Genomic DNA, 20663 nt, shown 5'->3' on the forward strand with positions numbered 1-20663 from the left:
TGTGAAGTTAATGTGGAGAATTACATCACTGGTGTGTAAATAGTTCAAAAACTCAATTTAAGTGTACCTGTCATTTGCACATCAGTTAAATCAATGCTGATCCAGTGAGTAAATTATCTTTAGCTAAAGGCCAAATATTTGCCAGACAAAAATGAAGACAGTCCTGACTTGATGAGCTTATGTTAGTGTTTAATGTCAGGTATAAACCCATGTTTCTGCTGGGCGAGTCATGTAAATCTCAAGGTAGTATACATAATCCAAACTCTGTGGATCTCCAGTTATCATGCAGTGGGTGCATCTAGTTGTATCTTTCTTCTTGAAGTTAAATGCATCATCTGCAATACGCACAAAGCTTAGGAACCTGGCTGAGTGACTTTATGGTTCCTTTTTTCAATATAAAAGAATTTAAACTGCTTGGAAATCTCAGACAAATGCAGTTCTGGTAAATGAGACTACAATTAAAAGTCCTCTTTCTTAGTGAATGTCTCCTCTGCTTCTTGTTTGAAGTAGACAGTTGGGCATATACAGTTTAAATGTTAACTGGGTTTTTTATTGACAAATAGTATAAAGGTTAAGAGAGCTTTTGAGAGATGCATGTAAATGTCTATGAATTCTGCACAGACCTTGGTGTGGCCAGTAAGTGGCAATATTATTCTTTGAAGGACCCGGAATAAAGTTTAGTTGCATTGAACACCTAAGCTCAAAAAAAAATTGCCATTGTTAGAGAGAGATTTGGATAGTAAAGACTCTGCAATTTTTGTTAATACTTTTATTGTCCGTTGGGATAAGTTATTGAAGTTCAGTACACCTAGTGAGTGCTCTCCTTCACCTAATGCTATTGCAGCACAAGAAAGATCTTTGAAAGCACCTTCATCAAGACCATAATAACAACAAAGTATGTTGGACCGGCAGTGATTGGACTCTGAATAGAAGATGTGTTTGTAGTAAATTGTTATGCTCCATTTACTGACTTCTTAATGCATATTGCCAAGATGAATTATAAAGGGAGAAGCCGAATAGTTTTTCTTAATCTGTACTAAAATTAAAGGTTCTCTTGTTTACAGTTTTATTTTAGGGCAGCAAATGTTGACAGATAGCAGGGCTGGGGAGGATGCAAGCGACATTTTAAGACTCGGGTAGGGGGGGTGTTCAAATGTTCTAACTCTTGTGTCTTGGAATTTACTGATGGTTTTTTAAATACTGGAACTAGCAGTCATAAACCAACTTTCATTACTTGAAAAGGTGAAGTTCTTCTCTAAATGAGAGAAGCAGTCCTTCATGGTAGTATCCGCCAAAATAAGAAATCTTGTCCTTAAGCCTTTTGTAGGCTACTCCATGAGGATGCTAAGATACTGTGGGCTCTGTGACTATAGAGCACAGGGTCCTACTGGTGAACTTCTTCAGGAGATTTGAGCCATGGTTATTTTATCCGTATGTTCATCTGCTCATTTTTCATTATGTAAAAATGTCCAGATAATCTGGACACTGCTAACTTTCTTTTATTTGAGGGAATGCCTCTGCCTCCACTGATTGGTGAAGAGAATAGCATAGGAGGGAAACCTCTGGATTGAAAATACCAGACTCAATTGAAAGTATAGCAGCAGATCCCAGGAGGTTGTTTTTAACTCTGCATCCTTATATCTTCACCCAGGGGTCTCAAAGCTGAATGCTCTTACTGCTGTGCTGTGACTAGTCTTTGTGGACTGGATTTCAAAACTTCTTGGAGAAAGGAATTTTTCCCAATTGACTAAAATACCCTCTCTCCTTTTTGCCATCCACCAGTGCCATCCACTAGCCCCAGATGAAATATTTATTCTAACAGACCTTGCTGACAGTAGTCAGGTTTGCAGAAAGTCAGGGTGTCTTGAAAATGCAGTAGGTGGGGGGAAAAAAACATGGTAAGTGCAAAGAAGTGAGATGATTTCAGAAACATGCCTGAAGCACTAGAACAAGGAAATCAAGCACCTAAAGTCAGTTGCAGTCAGAAACCTGGCAAACAATTTACAACAGATCCAAAGAGAAACCTTTGAAGTTGCTTGGGAATTGGCTTTTGCCCCTTTACTTATTAACACCATGTGCCCTCTGCCTTTGGTATGCTTTTTGATGCCAACTGAGGATATGGCAATGCTTTATGAAGATTCATTCCTTAAGTGCTGAAATTATTACTTCAGTTTAGGAGCATACATTGCACCTTACGTGCTTGGAAGAAAACCTTTAAAAATAGAGATCTAGCTAGGTCTGTCTCTTTTAAGTGCTCTCTCTAAATGCAATCAATAAGATTCCTGGGTTGGATTGGACTCTTCAATATCTCCCATTAAAAATGCTGCCACTGCTTATAGGTACCTCTAAGCCCCCAAGTGGATGACAGCTGTGTCAACTGACCTGTAACACAGACACATTAATTAAAAAAGATAATTCCTAATGGCAATTGCCTGCTCCAAGCATGGACTCCAGCCTTAATCTGCAGTAGGATGCACAAACACTTTGGAAAAACCCTCCCATGCCTAACTTCAAAGAATTGTATCTGTTTGAATGGGAATATAATATACAGGCTTGAAAATTTTATTTTTCCTCCCTCTTCCTGGAGGTATCTTTAACAAAATGAACTTAAAATTATCACTGCAATGTCTTTAATTCATTTTACATGACATAATGAATACAACATGGAAAAAATGTAGGAGGAACATCTTGCTGGAAGAAAATTCCGATCTTAATCTTTCTAATCTTTTTCTTGGATGCCTGACAATCAAAGAGCAGTTAATTTTTTCCACTGTCGTGGTTCAAATGTGACAAATTCCCGAGTCCAGTTGCAAATGGAAATTGGATAGTCTTGAGCTCGGGGAGGCCTTTCATTTTGTTTCTTCCATGCTTTTTATTTTTAAATGCCACTGAATGTTGTTTGTTTTGCTACTAAAAATGTGGCATATGCATTTATGATTATATTGTTTAAAGATGAAATGGATCATTAATATTGAATGTTTACAATCTATTTCTGTCAGAGGATTCTGCTTAATTCCTAACAGGCCCTCTATATTAGATGGACGACAGATCAAATCATAATCAGAAAACAAATTATTTAGCAATTTTAGAAACAATGTTGCTAAGTAACAACAATGTAATTATCATTCACCAAACAAGCAAGGAAATGAATAGTTAAAGATGTCAAGTCTTACGGTGTTCGGGAAATGAGCTTTCTCTTCAAGCATTTAGAGAGGCAAATTTCTTAATAGTCCAGCAACCCTGCCTCTGGTTCATGGATAGGTGGGTATTTTTAATATGTTGCTTTTGAGTGGGATGTAAATGCCGAAATCTTTTTGAGTTCCCACTACTGGAAGATAAAGACAGTTTATTTTGACAATGCAATTTTTTGGGTATTGTGCTCTGTACCTGCTCTCTGAACATTGTCTCTAGATTGGGAGAAAAAATATGATTGAATTCATGCAGATGGATTTGAACTGAAATATTGGATAAAATGCAAGCTTTACTCGCAATGTATTTCAGGGGAGAGCTCTACTGCCTGCCGTGCACAGCAAAGAGCCAAGAGGAAGTTACCAAACTACATGGAGCTTCCCCAGACAGCTGTCTTGATACAGGATGTGTGGCACAACCTCAGGTCTACCCAGGCAGTAACGAGGGGTTTTTATAATCGTTTTTTGTTGCCAAAGTGAGAGCAAAGTCAGAAATGTGAAGCTGAAGTCCCTGGTTGCTGGGAAAGCAAGGTGTGATGTGCTTGATATGACAGGACAGGCAGCACTGCTTGGTCCTTGAGTATTTTCAGCTCTCTCCATAAAGATGACCTTCTTACGTGAAGAGGAGGTAGGAGGGTTTGCTGACCTAATGCTGTAGACCAGGGGTGTCAAACTCATCCTGCCCTGTAGGCTGGAAAAGTGCCATGGGCTGGTCTATGGGCTGTGCTGGATCTACAGACCAGCCCTGTATTCCAGACCCAGAATCCCGGGGCAGTTGCCGCATGCGGCATGGCTTTGGAGTGGCAAGCAGCTGCTTAGAGTGGTTGCTCGGGGCTGCAAGCTGGAAACGGGCACCCCGCGTGGTGCATGGGTTCATCCGATTTGCACCACATGTTGCCTGTATCTCACTCTGATGAGACTCATGGGCAGCACCGGGGGGGGATGATACGGCCCTGGGGACTGGATCCAGTCTGTAAGCTGTACGCTTGACGCCCCTGCTGTAGATGGATCCCTCACCTAGTCCTCTCCACTCATCTAAGACGAACTTCTGAATCCTGCTGTACTTCTCTCTCATTACAGGGGTCACGTGCTCTGGATGTTCTATGTTCAGCTAAGAAAACTGGGTAAATTAATGCTTCAGTCTGCTGAATGCTAGATTTATTACGACAGAGGTTAGGTGACAAGGCACGTCTGAAAATCTTGCCAGGTGTTTTTAAGAAATCTGCCTGTGACAGCCCAAATCACAGAGCAAACCTGCAGCAGAACAGGCAACTGAACCCAAGTGGTTGACTCCTAGCCCCTCACCTTCCCTCTGAGCTCTCCTTCCTCGGCCAGTTCAGGAGTGTTCCCTGTGGGGTGTTTGTATTCTTTCATCCTCAAAAGTAATTTGAACTGGGCTTAATAGGGGGAGTGGATACAACATGAAATAATCTCAATACAATCGGCAGAACCAGCAAAGTTTGGAGATAGGTATTTCTTTTCCCTTCCCCCCGCCCCCAAAGACGTGTACCAATTCGCACAAAATAGCTGGAATGGTTTCCTGCTACGTTTAAGGCTCCAGCTTTTCTGACCTTGTATTGGCCATTTACTAGTCTAGGGAATATCCTATTTGCAGAGCTTATTTTTGGTGATTGGTCAGTAGCACATGATTTTTCTTTCTAAAAAAATAATGATGATTTAAATGTTCTTACGCCTTTTGCATCTGAGACAGGCCTATGCCTATCTGCCTGCCTTTCCTGTTTAAATCTGCTGTACAGTAGCTGTGTACTACTTAGCTTTCTCTGCTCCTTATTACTGTAAACTGCAACATTCCCCTCCCCACCCCAAAAAAGGGTAAAAAGGGTTTCTGAGCATTCTGCATCATCTACCCAGTCTGCTCCACTTTCTTATCTATTATACCTTTGGCCATTGCTTTCTGCCTGTATCTGATATGGTTGTTGGCTAATTCCACTGACTTCCTTCAGCATTTTTTACTCTGATTTTATTGGAGTCTACATGAGTATAGTACTTTCCTTCTTTTCTTTAAATGTCTCTCATGTCTGCCTTCCAGCCTCCCCCAACTGGTATGTGGCTTTTAAGTTTTGGTACCTTGTTTCAGTAGACATTGTCTCAAGCATTTTTGATGGTTCATATTTTATATTGCCTTTATAGCCCAGGACCTGATTACTTTAAAGCCAGTGATATATTTGGATAAAATGCTAAACACTCACCTGACATTATTGGATTTATCATTTCTAGAAGCTCAGTAAACAGGGCAAGATAAACCTGTTTTTTATTGCCTGCAGAAGCAGATGTGTGGACTCTTTCCTTAATTCTTATTCTTGTCAATACTAGCGTAATTAAATCCCTGTCACAAATACCCTCGGTTCGTTGCAGGTCTCTTATCGCAAGTCAGTCTAGCCACTTTGATTTTTAAAAATGTGGGGTTTTGTTTTTCTTTTATAACTAGAAGTAATGAACCCCCTCCCCACAAATAGTTCTAATATAGGAGTGGGAGAAAATCACAGAAGTTTGATAAAGCAGTCTCTTATCCTAATTTTTTCTTTTGTTTGTTGGTTGTGCACTCACTGTATTGTGCAAAATTTAGCCAATCCTAGGCTTTCATTTTAAAGGACGCTACATGGCACTCTGCAGTGTGATTCCAGGGGTGAATCCTCTTGCCCAGTATGGGAAATATTAACAGGGGTTTGTACAGGGACAAGGGTTTATTTCTGCACATTTCCTTGCAGGGTTCGGTCAGATATTCCTTTATGCATTGATGACATTATGTGACAAAATGTAAACAGACAGCCAATTCCACAGCCAGACTAGAACAGCAACCCTGTTGCTAAGTGAAACGGGACAATTTATATGCACACCGTGGCATTCAGCTCTCTAATCCCATTGGCCAAGCTAAGAGCCTCCACTCCCCACTGTTAGGAATTGGGAATGTAGCACTTAATTCTTTTCATATCTAGATGTCTGAATCTTATCTCCCGAAATTGGCATCTCATTTGCATTTCTTTCTACTTGTACAAACAAGCTGAGATCTCTCATCATTTTGAGTTAACGTGTTTGTTCTTTTTCTGATGTCCTTTGTTATCTTTCCACCAAATAGTCCACAATCCCCCAATTGGCAAAACAGATTCTCTGTACAGAGCAGCAGGTAGTTACTGCTGCCACATGCACCACGTTTCCCTCCTGCTTGCATTTGTACTGTATTATTTCTGTTCTACCTGCAGCCTTTTGCTTTAATTTGCCCCTCGCTGGATCACCCTCTCCCTTATCACATTGTATGTAGCCCTGGCCGCCTTTCACTGTGCCTGAGTTGTTGAACACTTTTTGTTTCTGATAAGAACCGAGTGGTTGAGTGGACAAGAAACCCTCTAAGTAACATGACTATTAATCTATCAAAAGGGGGACATGAGTGTGCTGTCACCAAGGTAGTGAAGTGTACAAAAATAGTCACTAAGAGTGGAAGGCTTCGTTCCCTGAAAGAAATGATTCCTACCGATGTTCAGAGATGGTCACTGATTCTGGGTATAATCATTTTTTATTGAATGTGTATTGCTTGGTAAGGCACTGAGTTAGCAAGGTACAGAATCATTTTCAATTGATAGTGAGTTAATTATTCAGTTCCATTCACAAAGTGGCTGTTATCTTGAAGCCCATTTTACTAATGGGAAAACTGAGGTAAAGATGCATATCCAAGGTGTCAGCCCAAAAAACAGTAGTGGAGTAAAAAATGTGGCTTCCTTCTGATGTGATTTCCAATCTCCTGACTTCTGATTTTTTTTTCCATACAGTTGGCACAGTGACACATCTCAGAACTAGGGACAGGACACCTATAAATCACCTATACATCAAGTGGTGAGTGCCATATGGTAACAGAAGCCTAATACTTAGCACAGCATGAAAAATCTCCCTAACAGTCCTTGAAGCCCAGCTATCCTTCCTGCTCATCCTTTCAGCCTCATCATGAACCAGTAAGACTTATTTTTTTAGTGGTTTCTCCCTCCCATAGGATAGACAAAAGGTAGAAAAGAAGATAATGCTAGAGATGTGACATCTGATCCTCCTCACTGAAAATCCCCTTGATGTCAATGATAGCAGGTCTGGGATTCTAAACTCAGGTTATTTGTGCAGTATCTCCAGATTGTGAAAGTCCTGATCCAGTAAAGTATTTAAACAACAGTTTTTAATGTGTGCAACAGTGTATTGCTAGCTTAGGGCTCCATCTACGTGTAGGTCAACAGGATGTCAGGGCAAGGCAGTCAGCACAATGTCTTCAGCACTTCAAGGGCATGGACAATTCCTCTGCCATAGAGAATGCACACACTTGAGCTTGATCATACAGTGCGTTTATGCTAGTGTAAACAAGGATCAGACACATGGGGCTCCTGTACATGTCCAGGGAGGCTGTTCCAATGCATTGTAATTACACTGGAGCGTGATAATTACTAGGGCTGTGTGATGTGTGAAGCTTCAGGTGCTGATTTGATTCGGTGGCTGAATCTCCTAATTCAAATTGAATTGAGAGAACCAATAAAAAAGTCTGAATCGATTCAAAGCTCTCTGAATCTTTGGAAATTGGGGAGGAGGTTCTTCTCAGCCAGACTGGCTAACCTGCTTGACCGTGCTTTAAACTGAGCCTGCTGGGGGATGGGGAGACTACTGCCACAGCAAGTCCACTGGGCAACTTTTGCAAATCCAGCAGGCTAAGGGACGCAAGGGAACCCAGCCTTACCCCAACCCTGGAATGATACGTAGGGAAGACTAGGGCCTCCACTGGGACACTTAGGTGCCTGTATACCAATGCCAGGAGCTTGGGGAACAAACAGGAGGAACTGGTCCTCCTGCTAAACAAGAATGACTACAATCTCATAGGGATAACGGAGACCTGATGGGACTCCACCTATGATTGGACCACAGGTATAGATAGCTATACCTTGTACAAGAGAGATCATTTGGACAAAAGGGGCGGGGGAAGGGAGGGTAGCACTCTATGTCAAGGAAAGCTACGCATCCCTGCAAGCCGACATTGGCATCCAGGGTGGATGACTGGAGACTCTCTGGGTAAAAATTCATGGTGAACATGGCACAGGGGACACAATGGTAGGAGTCTACTACAGATCTACTAATCAGGATCAAGAGCTCGACCAGGAATTTGCCAAGGAACTGGCTGAGGCTGCATGCTCCTGGTGCATGGTTGTCATGGGAGATGTCAACTACCAAGACATCTCATGGGAAGAGCACTTGGCCAAATCCAAACAGTTGCAAAGCGTCCTCGTGTGCATGGATGAGCTCTATCTCACTCAAGAAGTCTATGGACTGACAGGAGGCAAAGCACTGCTCAACTTGGTACTGGAAATGGGGGATGACTTGATCAATGACCTAACAATCGAAGCGAAGCTGGGAGACAGCTACTGTAAGCTGATCATGTTTGCTATCCACCGTAAAGCTGGCAAGTCAGTTAGCAATGCAGAAGTCCTTGACTTCAGGAAAGCTGACTTTGACAAGATCAGGAGGCTTGTTGGCGAGGCCCTAAGGGACCATGATCCAAAGGGAAGAGGAGTTCAGGACGGGTGGTTGCTCCTCACGGGAGCAATCCTGAAAGCACAAGCAATGTCTATCCCATCTTGGAAAGGCAGCAAAAGGGCACAGTAGCCCCCTTGGCTCTGCAGGGAACTTGTGGACCTCTTGCATGTCAAAAGAAATACCTGTAAAGGATGAAAGACTGGAACCACCTCAAAGGAGGAGTGTTCTGCACTGGTCCAGACCTGTAGGGAGTGAACCAGGAAAGCTAAGGCTGCGACTGAACTCCAACTGGCTACACGTATCAAAGACAATAAAAAGTCCTTTTTTAGGTATATGGGGAGCTGAAGAAAAACCAAGGGTAACATTGGACCCCTGCTAAACCATATGGGACAGCTGACAACTGATGCCCAGGAAAAAGCCAACCTGCTTAATGGGTATTTTGCATTGGTTTTTCACCAGCCCCAAGGGACATCCAGGGTGAGGGAGAATTGTTACCCTTCATCAATGTAGACCATGTGAAGAAACACCACGAGAGGCTGGACACCTTCAAGTCAGCTGGCCCAGACAGTTTACATCCCAGGGTACTTAAGGAGCTGGCAAGCATCATAGCTCAGCCAGTGGCACGGATGTTCGAGAACTCATGGCACTCAGGTGAAGTGCCCAAAGATTGGAAGAAGTCCAATGTGGTGCCTATCTTCGAGAAAGGGAGGAAAGTAGATCCAGGGAACTACAAGCACATCAGCCTGACCTCTATCCCAGGGAAGATCTTGGAAAAAATTATCAAAGAGACCATTCTTGCCTGACCAATCTCATTTCCTTCTATGACCAGGTGACATATCACCAGGATAAGGGAGAAGAGATTGTCGCCATATATTTTGATTTTAAAAAGCCTTTGATATGATGTGCCATGATCATCTCATGGAAAAATTGGCCAGCTGTGGCCTCAGCTGCATCACAGTCCGATGGCTGGGGAATTGGCTCCAAGGTCAGACTCAGAGAGTAGTAGTCAATACAAGTAAATCAGCGTGGTGTGCCATGACCAGTGGGGTCCCCCAAGGCTCCATCCCTGGGCCTATGCTCTTTAACATCTTTATTAATGATGTGGACATTGGTATCAGAAGTGGACTGGCCAAGATCGCCGATGACACCAAACTTTGGGGTAAAGTGTCCACACCTGAGGACAGGATAGGGACCCAGGCTGACCTAGACAGGCTCAGAAAATGGGCAGACGAAAACCTGATGGTGTTCAACACTGAAAAATGCACGGTTCTCCACCTTGCAGAAAAAATAACCCTCAGCATGCTTATAGGCTCGGCAGTGCTATACTTGCTAGCAGCAAGGCCGAAAGGAACTTGGGGATCATGACTGACCACAAGATGAATATGAGCCACCAGTGCAATGTTGCAGCTGATAAAGCAAACCAAACTCTGTCTTGTATCCATAGATGCTTCTCAAGCAAATCCCAGGAAGTCATCCTCCCACTGTACTCAGCCTTGGTGAGGCCACAGCTAGAGTACTGCATCCAATTCTGGGCTCCACAATTTAAAAAGGATATGGAGAAGCTTGAGAGAGTCCAGAAGAGTGCCACGCGCATGATCAGCGGGAAGGAGAACAGGCCTTATAATGAGAGGCTGAGAGCCATGGGACTCTTCAGCCTGGAAAAATGCAGGCTCAGTGGGGACCTGGTGGCTGCCTATAAATATATAAGGGGTGTATATCAGGATCTGGGGGAATACCTGTTCACCAGAGCACCCAAAGGGATGACAAGGTCAAACAGTTACAAACTCCTCCAGGACCATTTCAGGCTGGACATAAGGAAGAACTTCTTTACTGTCCGAGTCCCCGAGGCCTGGAACAGAATGGCACCAGAGGTGGTGCAAGCACCTACTCTGGACTCCTTTAAGAGACATTTGAAGATTTATCTTGCTGGGATTGTTTGACCACAGATGACTTCCTGCCCCTGGGGCAGGGGGCTGCACTCAATGATCTTCTGAGGTGCCTTCCAGCCCTAATGTCTATGAAATGGATGATTTGGGCAGTCCCCACCTGCTGCAGCAGGAAGCTGGAGCCAGACTCCAAGCTGGTAAGTCAGGGCCTGGAAGCGGGGGCTGGAGAAGGGGGAGGGGACCATGGGGGGACCCCTGCCAGACCCCCACCAGGCCCCATCCCCTGCCTGCTCCCCAGCCTCCTCGACTCCCACTCACCAGGTGCTGCTGGGTGGAGGAGGGGGGCAATCCCCACTGCCCCCCCCACCCCATGATACCTTAAAAGGGTTTTGTTCAATGAGCTTTAGTTAAAGCGCCCCCACCACCGTTTTTCAGCATGGGGACGTTCAAACATGTGACACTACAGGCACTTTAATTAAAGTGTGTCCTCCCACCCAACCTCCCAGAGCACATGTATAAATGCCCGTGATGTACAACCCTAAACCAGTCTAATATAGTGGATCTGTTATAGAATTGGGACATGTTAGGTATTAAACTACACCCCTTTCAGTCACACTATTTAGTTGTAAGTGTTGTGTTCTCAGAGCTACCTTAGAGTAGCTGTTTGCTATATGCAAACAGGTCCACTGCTTGTCCCCCTTCCACCTACAGATGAGCTACTATTATTGTACCTGCTGCGAGCAGCTACCCTGGAATAGCTGGTCATCTGCCTGCTTTAGATCCTGTGGTAATTTACCCAACTGACGTAAATTACACTGGAGAAAATATGGTGCATCCAGGCCCTTGATGAAGTCCAATTTTTCTACAAACTCAAGCTGGCCTGTCCAATCAGGAGGTCTTCCCCTTTGTTCTCTGTCTTCATCCATGTAAGCACCAGGCAAATAAATGGAGAGGGGAAGCGGTATAGAAGTTAGAAGGTAGAAAGGACAGAAATATACTTGGTTATTAGCTTTTAATTCCTTATTGTATCATGCAACATTTTTCTTCTCCATCATACTAATTAGCAACAAATTCCATCCATAAAGCAATGCCTGAGCTTATTGCTAGGTCACTGAGTACATGTTTTTTTTCTGGTAGTAAGTGCTGTCTGTGATTATTGTGTTAATTTTTCTAAAGGAAATGATATCCCTGCTTTGGTTTATAGCAGCATGTCAAGTTCTGTCCCAAGTCAAACTTCCTCCAGGTCTTTTGTTAGTCCTGGGAGGGACAGAGGGGTTAATACAATGTCAAAGCAATTTAAAAAATGCAATTCTAGTTTAACTAAACTATAACGGTTTAATCTTACTGCGTAATGCAGGGAATAGGAAGGGTGCATTGCTTATGTCTTAAAAGGTATTGACTGTGGTCTGGTCTTGTATCCTGGGTTTGTGCCTGGGCTTTGTTTAAGATGCAGTTATATATCAGTCATTCTTTACACTTCAGCTACTCGTGAGCCCTCAGCTCCAGACACTGTAGAACCTTTCAGTAATGGTTGCTTCAGTATTAGGAATTACGATTCAGTGTTTAACTGTATTTGTTCATTTGTGCCTGTCACCACGTGCTCCAAAGTGATTTGGCTACCACCAGATGAAGACTATGGGGCTCAGAGAGGGGAGGGACAGTCTCATAGTCATCTGACCTGGGTAGACCAGAAGACTCTTATACTAATTAGGTTTTGATGATAGGTGTTGCTCCCAGGAGACAGCAGCTGAAATGAGGAGGGTCTGCCAAAATTCAAATGAACAGCCACTAGAACATGATGTTGCTGTTGTGCCTATCCTAAACCATCACCTTAAGAGGCTGTGAAAAACATTGGCTGCCTGTAAAGTATCGCTTTCCAAAGGCCTATGGACAGGTATAGAGCAGGGGGAAGAGGGTTAAGGAACTGCAGCAGGACTGGTCACCATGTAGGGAAAGTGTAGCAAGACCAAGAGGAGCAGGAAATCCACGCTTATGTTCATGGGATCCTAGTGACGGTTTTTCCCTCGTGGTAGGTGTGATCCACTATCCTGTGCTGACCAACCCGCCACACCAGTGGACAAATCTGGTGCTAGGCTGTACTTCCTGCCACACTACGTGTTGTACACTCAAGAATGTAGTCACTCCATTTGTAACTACAATTCCTGGCAGACTGCTACTGCTGTCCATTAGCCAGCTCTGGAACCAGGTTCATTTTGTTGTTTAGCCATTGGGGATTCACTCTGAACTGCAAACTTCCTTAGCCTTCCTATAGTCCTGCATACACTTCAACAGAAGCCTCTCTCTCCATCTCTATATCTTGTATTTTTCTTCAGGCTTGGATCTGCTTCTGTCTCTTAACAAGCAAGACGCCTGCTGCTGGTTCTGACCATTAAAATCTAGAACTGCATCTGAAATCATTCTTTGCTTAACAAAGCTCATTAAGTAAATTAGAAATCCTTGTGTCAGATTAATTTTATTAGTTATAATATATTCTCCAATAATTAGATTAAGTGTCAAAATCCAAGTTCTACATCCAGTAAATTAAAATGGTTTCTCATATTATACACACCCTCACAATCATCCACATCATTTACCCTAAAGCTTCATTTTTTATGGAATGGGTTGTGAAAAGGTTATCTGTTAAATATCTTGGACATAATCACAAATCCAGTTGTGCTGGCGGGAGTGGGGGGGATCCCACCTGTGCTTTTCAAGAAAGGAACTAAGATCAACATTTATCATTAGATAAATACCACAGTAATGACAAAGCATTAACTATTATAAATGATGACTTGGAAGAAAACAGCTTATGATTTATTACTATCTGATGAAGAAGTGAAGATGGAACAAAGGAGTAAAACTAACATGGTTTGGAGTTCAGCTCCATAAAAATGGTGACGAGGGAAGTCTCTCAAATAATAAATATTTGGAGATGTGAAGAGCACCTGTGTACTAGGGCTGTATGAGGCTTTGGACTGTGGTTGCTATATGGAGAAGTTTTGGACACTTTGGCATCCTAAGCAGCATGTCCAGATGGAAGCACTGGCTTTGTTAGGCTTTCCGAAGCGGTTTGGAAAAGCTCCAGAGCCGCCTTGGCGATCTGGTCTTAGGGTATAATAGGGAATCAATGAAATATCTATTACTTTGTTGTTTTTTGTCTGATTTTGAGGAATCTTGCAGGGATGGTAACCTCTGCTGAGTGCATGAAGTCTGCCAAGTTTCAAGATCAGTGCAGGAGTTCGGGGGGAACTGCACTCCAAATTCTTGAAAGGCAAACTCATGTTACATGTATGTGTTACACCACAGGGGGTGAAAACTGCAGGGGTGGTAACCCCTGCAGAGGCCATGAAACCTGCCAGGTTTCAAGAAGGTAGTTGCAGGGGTTTGGGGGGAACTGCAAGGATTAGGTGTTAATCCTTGATAATTAACTCATTAACACCTTATTAACACATACAAAGCCACAGACTAAAGAGAGGAAATAATCAATCCAGACAATCAACTGCTCCAAGACAGAGACAGTCAGTTCCACAAGCATCCATGTCATGAGTTTTGCCTGTCAGCAGCAGTGAGAGGTGCAGGGCCCACGGGCCCATCACATTTTCATGGATGGGGGGCCCCAGAACCCCCCTGCACCGATTTCCTTGACAGCTGGCAGACTCCATGGCTGCAGCAGGGGCTAGCAGGCCTGCAGCTTTCACCCTGCTGTGCCTTAACACACAAGTGTTACCCATGTCATGAGTTTTGCTTGCCCACAGCTTGAAGTGCAGTTCCCCCTAACCCCCTGCACCGATCTCCTTGAAACTTGGCAATTTTTGTGGCCTAAGCAGGGGCTACCACCCTTGCAGTTTTTACACCCCTGTGGTATAACACATACACGTGACATGAGTTTTGCTTTCCAGAATTTGGGGTGCAGTTCCTTCTTAAAACTTGGAAGACTTCATGCCCTCAGCAGAGGCTATGATTTCTGCAGGTTTCATCCAAATCAGACAAAAACCAACAAAGTTACAGATATTTAACTGATTCCCCATTATACGCTATGGGAAAGCTTTGGAGTCGCTTCGGCTGGATCGAAGTGGGAACCCCGTCCAGAGCTCCGGATCAGATTGCTGGCATCCAGAGTGGCCAGATCTGTAGCTGGATTGAATAGCTGCCTACTTGCACAGGCCTACTGTGTATCTCACTGGCTTCTCTGGGAGTCATAGGTTTCCAGAAAATCTGTTCCAGTCACATAAGAAAAATCACTTCCCACTTAATCACCTAGAAATTTGCCCCCAGCACCCATTTCATAGGTCCTAGTAAAAAACAATCTACTGTTAAATAAGAAGGTGCTATATATGCAGGTGCTCTGAGACTTCTGTGCCTTAGTGCATTTACTCTTCATGATATCTGGCATCTTAACACACAAAGAGAGCATACTTGGCAGCTCACTTTCCTAAAATAGCAGCTTAAATATTTTCCTTCTCATTAGGCACACACCCCTTCTAGTTGCTTTGGCTTGGTTTCATCCTTTGCATCACCAGGAAAGAATAGCAGCAGATGCATGTTCAGCAGATGTGTTTTCTCTTTTTCCTCAGGGTCTTCTCGTATCTCTAGCTTGGGGGATGTTTGTTAGTTTTTGGTTTCTTCTAATTTCCTTCTGTTTAAAAGAATGAAGCATAATAGGAAAGGCCATCTGTACCTCTCAGATGAAGATTATTTCATTTGCAGAAAACTTAATAGAATTCTGAAGCATAAAATCTATTTTTCATGTTAGGGGATGGTCTGACATTTCTGTTTAAAAATCCAAGTAGAAAATAGCATACTGGTAAGACACTTGCCTACCCAGAGACTACATTTATTCCTTTTCTTGCCATTTGTAAAACTAACCTTGAAAATGACAGCTTTAGTGATTAAAGACTGAAAAGAGAGAGGCCTTTTCAGTGACCAATGGGCTCTCCAGCAGATGTTAATATATTCTGTGTTTGGAAAGGTTACCTCCACTTATACTTAGATGAAAATATTTCCTGGCTTTATAGCATGGAATCACAACTTTTGTTCTACATAAGCTAACTCCTTGGGTCAATACCTGCTTAAAATAAGAGCTGGTTTTTGGATTAGAGTTAGAGCTGATCTAAAATTTTATAACTGAATGTCTTCAGCTGGAAAATGCTATTTTGATAAAAATCAGAACTTTGCACTTTTATTTCTAATAAATATTGAAAATAATATTTAAATAATTCTATTAAAATTTTAAAAGCTTGAAATAAGCACTTTGATATAGTTAAAATGGAGCATTTTAATTTTTGGTTCAAAACAACAATATCAATAAAAAAGTATATCTTGGATTGATCTAAAACAATTTTTTTTGAAAATTCCCTTTCATAGGAAATGTAACGTTTTTATTTTAATAGAAATTCAGAAGAAAAATAATAAAAAATGTCAGCTGTTCATGGGGCAGAAATTCTGAGGTTCAACCACCCCAATTAGATTAGATAAGACAGAACAGTTAGCAAAGGGCAAAAAGGCATTTATCAGACCCTCATCGTTTTGAAAGGCAGTGGCAAATGGACAGAAACTCACCTGGATATAGGATGCATTTGAGACGCCTGGAACTCTTTGGAGGCAATACGTTCCCTTACATATGACATTGTCTACAACAAGTAACAAACCTTGCTTCCTGCTTTAGTGGAGAGTTAGTTATCTAGAGGGAAGTAATTAGGGAGGGGATGAGGGGAACAAGAGGAGCTTGGTAAGAGCCCAGGGAAAGCTTTGTTTCTGAAAGATTTAACAGAAGGTTCAAATTTGACATGTTCTATTTGAAACATTCATTGATTCATAGATATTAGGGTTGGAAGGGACCTCAGTAAATCATTGAGTCCGACCCCCTGCCCTGGGCAGGAAAGAGCGCTGGGGTCGGGCGACCCCAGCCAGGTGCCTGTCTAGCCTCCTCTTAAAGACCCCCAAAGTAGGGGAGAGCACCACCTCTCTTGGAAACCCATTCCAGATTCTGGCAACTCTTACTGTAAAGAAGTTCCTCCTGATGTCCAACCTAAATCTGCCCTCCGTCAGTTTGTGGCCGTTGTTCCTAGTGACGCCAATGGGTGCCCTGGTAAATAGAGTATCCTCTATTCCTTGCTGCCCCCCCTTGATGAGTTTCACCTCGGTTTGATGGTAAACTAGACAGGTGCTGCTCTGAGTTGAATTTATTTGTTTCTTTTCTGACTTCAACACTCGGTCACAGTGGAGGGCTCTTTTATTGCTTAACATACAGCACCATTACAATACCCCATTGAACCTGTGCCCTTGAAATCAATAAACATTTATGCCAAGTGAGGACTGAAGGATTGAGCACATTAGGTACACTTCTTTCCCCTTAACTCATGGTTTTTTTCTCTTGCTGCCACTTCAGTGCTGTGTATAGATAATCAAAGTAGCTTAAACTTGGGTGCTGGTAGCAATCTAGTAGTGCCAGTGCTCAGCTCAAGGTCCAAAACCTAGCTGGGTAAATGTTAAGGTGGTGAGTCTGCAGAGCTCTATGCTGCCATGGCTACTAGAACTGGAGTCCGCTAGTTTAAAACTAGCTTGGGTATCTTCACACAGCACTGTGGTCATAACAGTATATAGAGATTCCCTCTGCTGGTGATACAGTATGTTCTAAAAGGGCTTGCATTTTAAATATCATCTGCATTTTTTGCATTAGGATTCAGTAGAAGTCACTGAAAAGTCCAACCTGTTGAAACAATGAGGATATTTACTCAGAAAAAGAAATGACGAGCCAGATAGATGTATACCAGCTGATAATGTGTGAAGTACCAGACAGGATCTATTTCAGACTGTACCAGCAGTCTTCTGAGCAATCAACACAGCATGTGTGCTACATAATATATTCATGGGATTATTTAACTTGCAGTAAATGTATTGTGATGTGGGGGAGAGCCTCCTGTTGCTCTATGTAATATTTTACTTGCAGCATAACTGGACTTGTGGGAATCCATGAAAGAGAAAAAAAAATCTCACCCCCAACAGTCTTCCCTGATTCCCAAATCAACAGTAAATTTGAGATTCAGTCTACATGTTCTAACTGAATGTCTCACGGGCTAACCAGTAGTCATATAAATGACTAGCAGTAACCAGTAGTCATATATATGAATGGAAGCAGTATTTCTTATGGCCTCTTCAAAATTTCCTCTGCAATATGCCAAATCATCTTGGGCAAATGCAAACGTATTTGCTAGCCCCCTGCTTTTTATTGTCTCACTTGCAGATTCTGATATCTTAAGTTACGCAACTGAAACTCTGCTCCTGTAGTATTTATTGCTTTCCATCATCTGGTTTCAAATGGCTTTACCTTATCACAGGGCAGGATTGGTCAAACATATTTCTACTCTAGATACTGGCCCTTTCAGGGATAAACTGGCCGTGTCTATATGAGACGCTACTGTGCAGTCATTACTGCACATTTATTTAGTACTTGTATAAACAAGTATTAAGTGAACGTGCAGTAACCCAGGCTACTGCTCAGAGCACTGACAAACAGCTTTTTTAAGATGCTGACTGTGCGGTAGCCTAATGCTACTATGCAGTAGTGTCATGTCATGGTTTTTGCCGTGTGACGCTACTGCACACTAGTATTGGGCTACTGTGTAGTCAGTGTCTTGGGTAGATGCGGCCAGTGCGTAGGGATGGTAGGTGGGGCGTGTGCTATGAATGGGAAGGGGCCAGGCTATAACAAGGCTGAACGGGACTCGGAATGAGTGCAGTAGCAAGGGAAACAGCCAAGGGAAGGCCTGGGCAGGGAAACCTGGTGGTGGAGACTGAGGAAGGGTTGGCATGAGGGACAGGGTAGGAGGCAGCATAGGGGAAGCTAAAGCAGTCTTTTGAATGCTGTGGCTATAATTAATTCTCTGGGCAGGGGCCTGAGTTATGGTAGTTGGCCCCAGGAGGGAAAGAAGCTTTCCTCATGTAGAGGCTGAATGACTGTTTAAAGACTAAAGCTAAGGGGAAAGGAATTCAGCCTAGCAGTAATCCTTGTGTTTTCTTTCTAGGCTTCCTTTTCTCCAAAAGAGGAGGACTTGGTTGGTGTGGCTGGAGGCTAAACTCAAGGCAAGTTGGATAAACTGAGGCCTAGATCCGCTGATGCTAGATGAGGTAAGCTGGCTCTTCAGTGCTCTAAGCTTATCAGAAGGGTTGCTAGTATAGGAGTACAGCAATTCTCTGTGCAAACAATGTAAAACACGTGGAGATTTCCCACAGAGACCTGGGAGCAGGGCTGGGATACAAGGAGACTTTATCCTTGTTCCCAGCATTATCATGATGTGATAATCACTTTGCCTTTCACCAATCAGTCTGGATTGCTTTATTTGTTTGAAAAAAAATAGGAAGCACTGGAGAATGTGTAGCACAGTTCCTGGGTTTGATTAGACTAATGAAACTTCATTGCAAGTAGTTCAGAAGAGTGCTCTTTATGTTGGCTTTAGAGAATGATCAGCCATTTTGAAACCTTAAATAACTTCATCTTATTCAAATGCCCCCCCTTTTGTTGAGTAGCTAGCTCATATACTGAGGACTCAGTTATTATGGGCTTGAATTTTATTTAGGAAAGTGAAAGCTTTGCTCTTTAAGTGATTCCAAAATGAAAATGTGCTGGCAAGTGAATTGCATCGTAGATTTTTTTGAGGGAGAGGGGTGAACTTTCTGGTATTTGTTTTCTGTTCCTGTCCTTTCTCAGCCTTGCTCTCTGCCTCTCCCTAGGAGAGGTGATGAGTGGATTATTTATTAAATAATAGGGGTGGAGAGTAACTGAAACTATTGTGGTATTTCATATTTCAAAATGTGCTATGGTGTGGTGAAGTAGTATTACCACAGATGTTGCCAACCTCAACCAGTGGTGATTAGCTCATGATGTCTATGGCTTTGCAAATAACTAATTCACATGCAATCCTATCAGTCAAGAGGGGACTTCTGACATGACCACTCTGGTGCTAGAGCAGAAGAGCTGTTAATAGGAGACAACATCAGCCAGAAAGCAAAGAAATAAATAAAACTACACTGGACTTGAGAGAAAGCATGATAGTTTAGGTTGACACCGAGTAGGATATGGAGCTTAAAACTTGATCTGCAAAAAGCCCCATAGTTGGTTTTAATGACCATGGAGTATAATTGGTGTTCTGCCTCATTTGAAAGCTGGCATTTCCTAAAGAATGGATCTAATAACACACGTGGTCACTTCCTCTTTGTGATCAAGAGGACTCGGCATGATGACTCCATGCATTTTCTCAAATGCTAGCTCAGCAAGACATGGCTCAGCTCATGCGCTCACTTAGCATTGCAACCCAGTGTATTTATAAGTTAGTCAAGTCCTTTGGAGTTGATCATTGTCAGGAAAAGTATGTCAAAATGTGCTGATGTTGGCAGCTGAAGCATCAGAACGCCTGTGCTATGCAGGTGCATTTAGTTGGGAAACACAGGAGGCGACGAGGGATATCTTGAATGCAGAAGATAGCAGCTCTCCTATATTCACTGGATAACAATCTACTCATATTTTTTATCTTTAAGATGGAAAACAGGAACAGGAGATAAGTGTAGGTGGGTTGGGGGAGAGAGAGGCACAGCCTGGAGGAGGCAACAAAGAGGCAGTTTTGCTCATGTAGCTGCAGTAACAGCTCTTTCAAGGAGTCTCAGCTGAGTTTTGCAAGCATAGAGTTCTCTCACATTGCCACCTGCCATGTGGTATATGAAAGAGTCAGCCTGAAGCTCCCCTATTGTGTATGCATGTCCTGGGAACTGGTCAAAGATTCTTCCAGATTTGTGCCTCTGTGAAAACACAAAAGGGACTTGTTCAAATCAAACCTCATAGAAGAGTAATTTCTACTCTCAAGTTGCTCCTGAGATCCAAATGCAGTAAACCTGAAACTACAGCAGTTTCAATATGAAGTCAATTATCTGTCTGTAGCAAATTAAAATTAGGCACATTCTCTAGTCTGGGAATTTATCCTAATAGAGAATGAAATTTGCTTCCTATCAAAGCACAGTTTGGCTCTCCTGGGTATAGGATCAACACTCTTCAGTTTTGGAGAAGAATTTATTTGACAAC

Source organism: Crocodylus siamensis, chromosome 12 (genome assembly GCF_052110815.1).
Source record: "Crocodylus siamensis isolate JL-2025a chromosome 12, ASM5211081v1, whole genome shotgun sequence".
Classification (NCBI taxonomy): domain Eukaryota; kingdom Metazoa; phylum Chordata; order Crocodylia; family Crocodylidae; genus Crocodylus; species Crocodylus siamensis.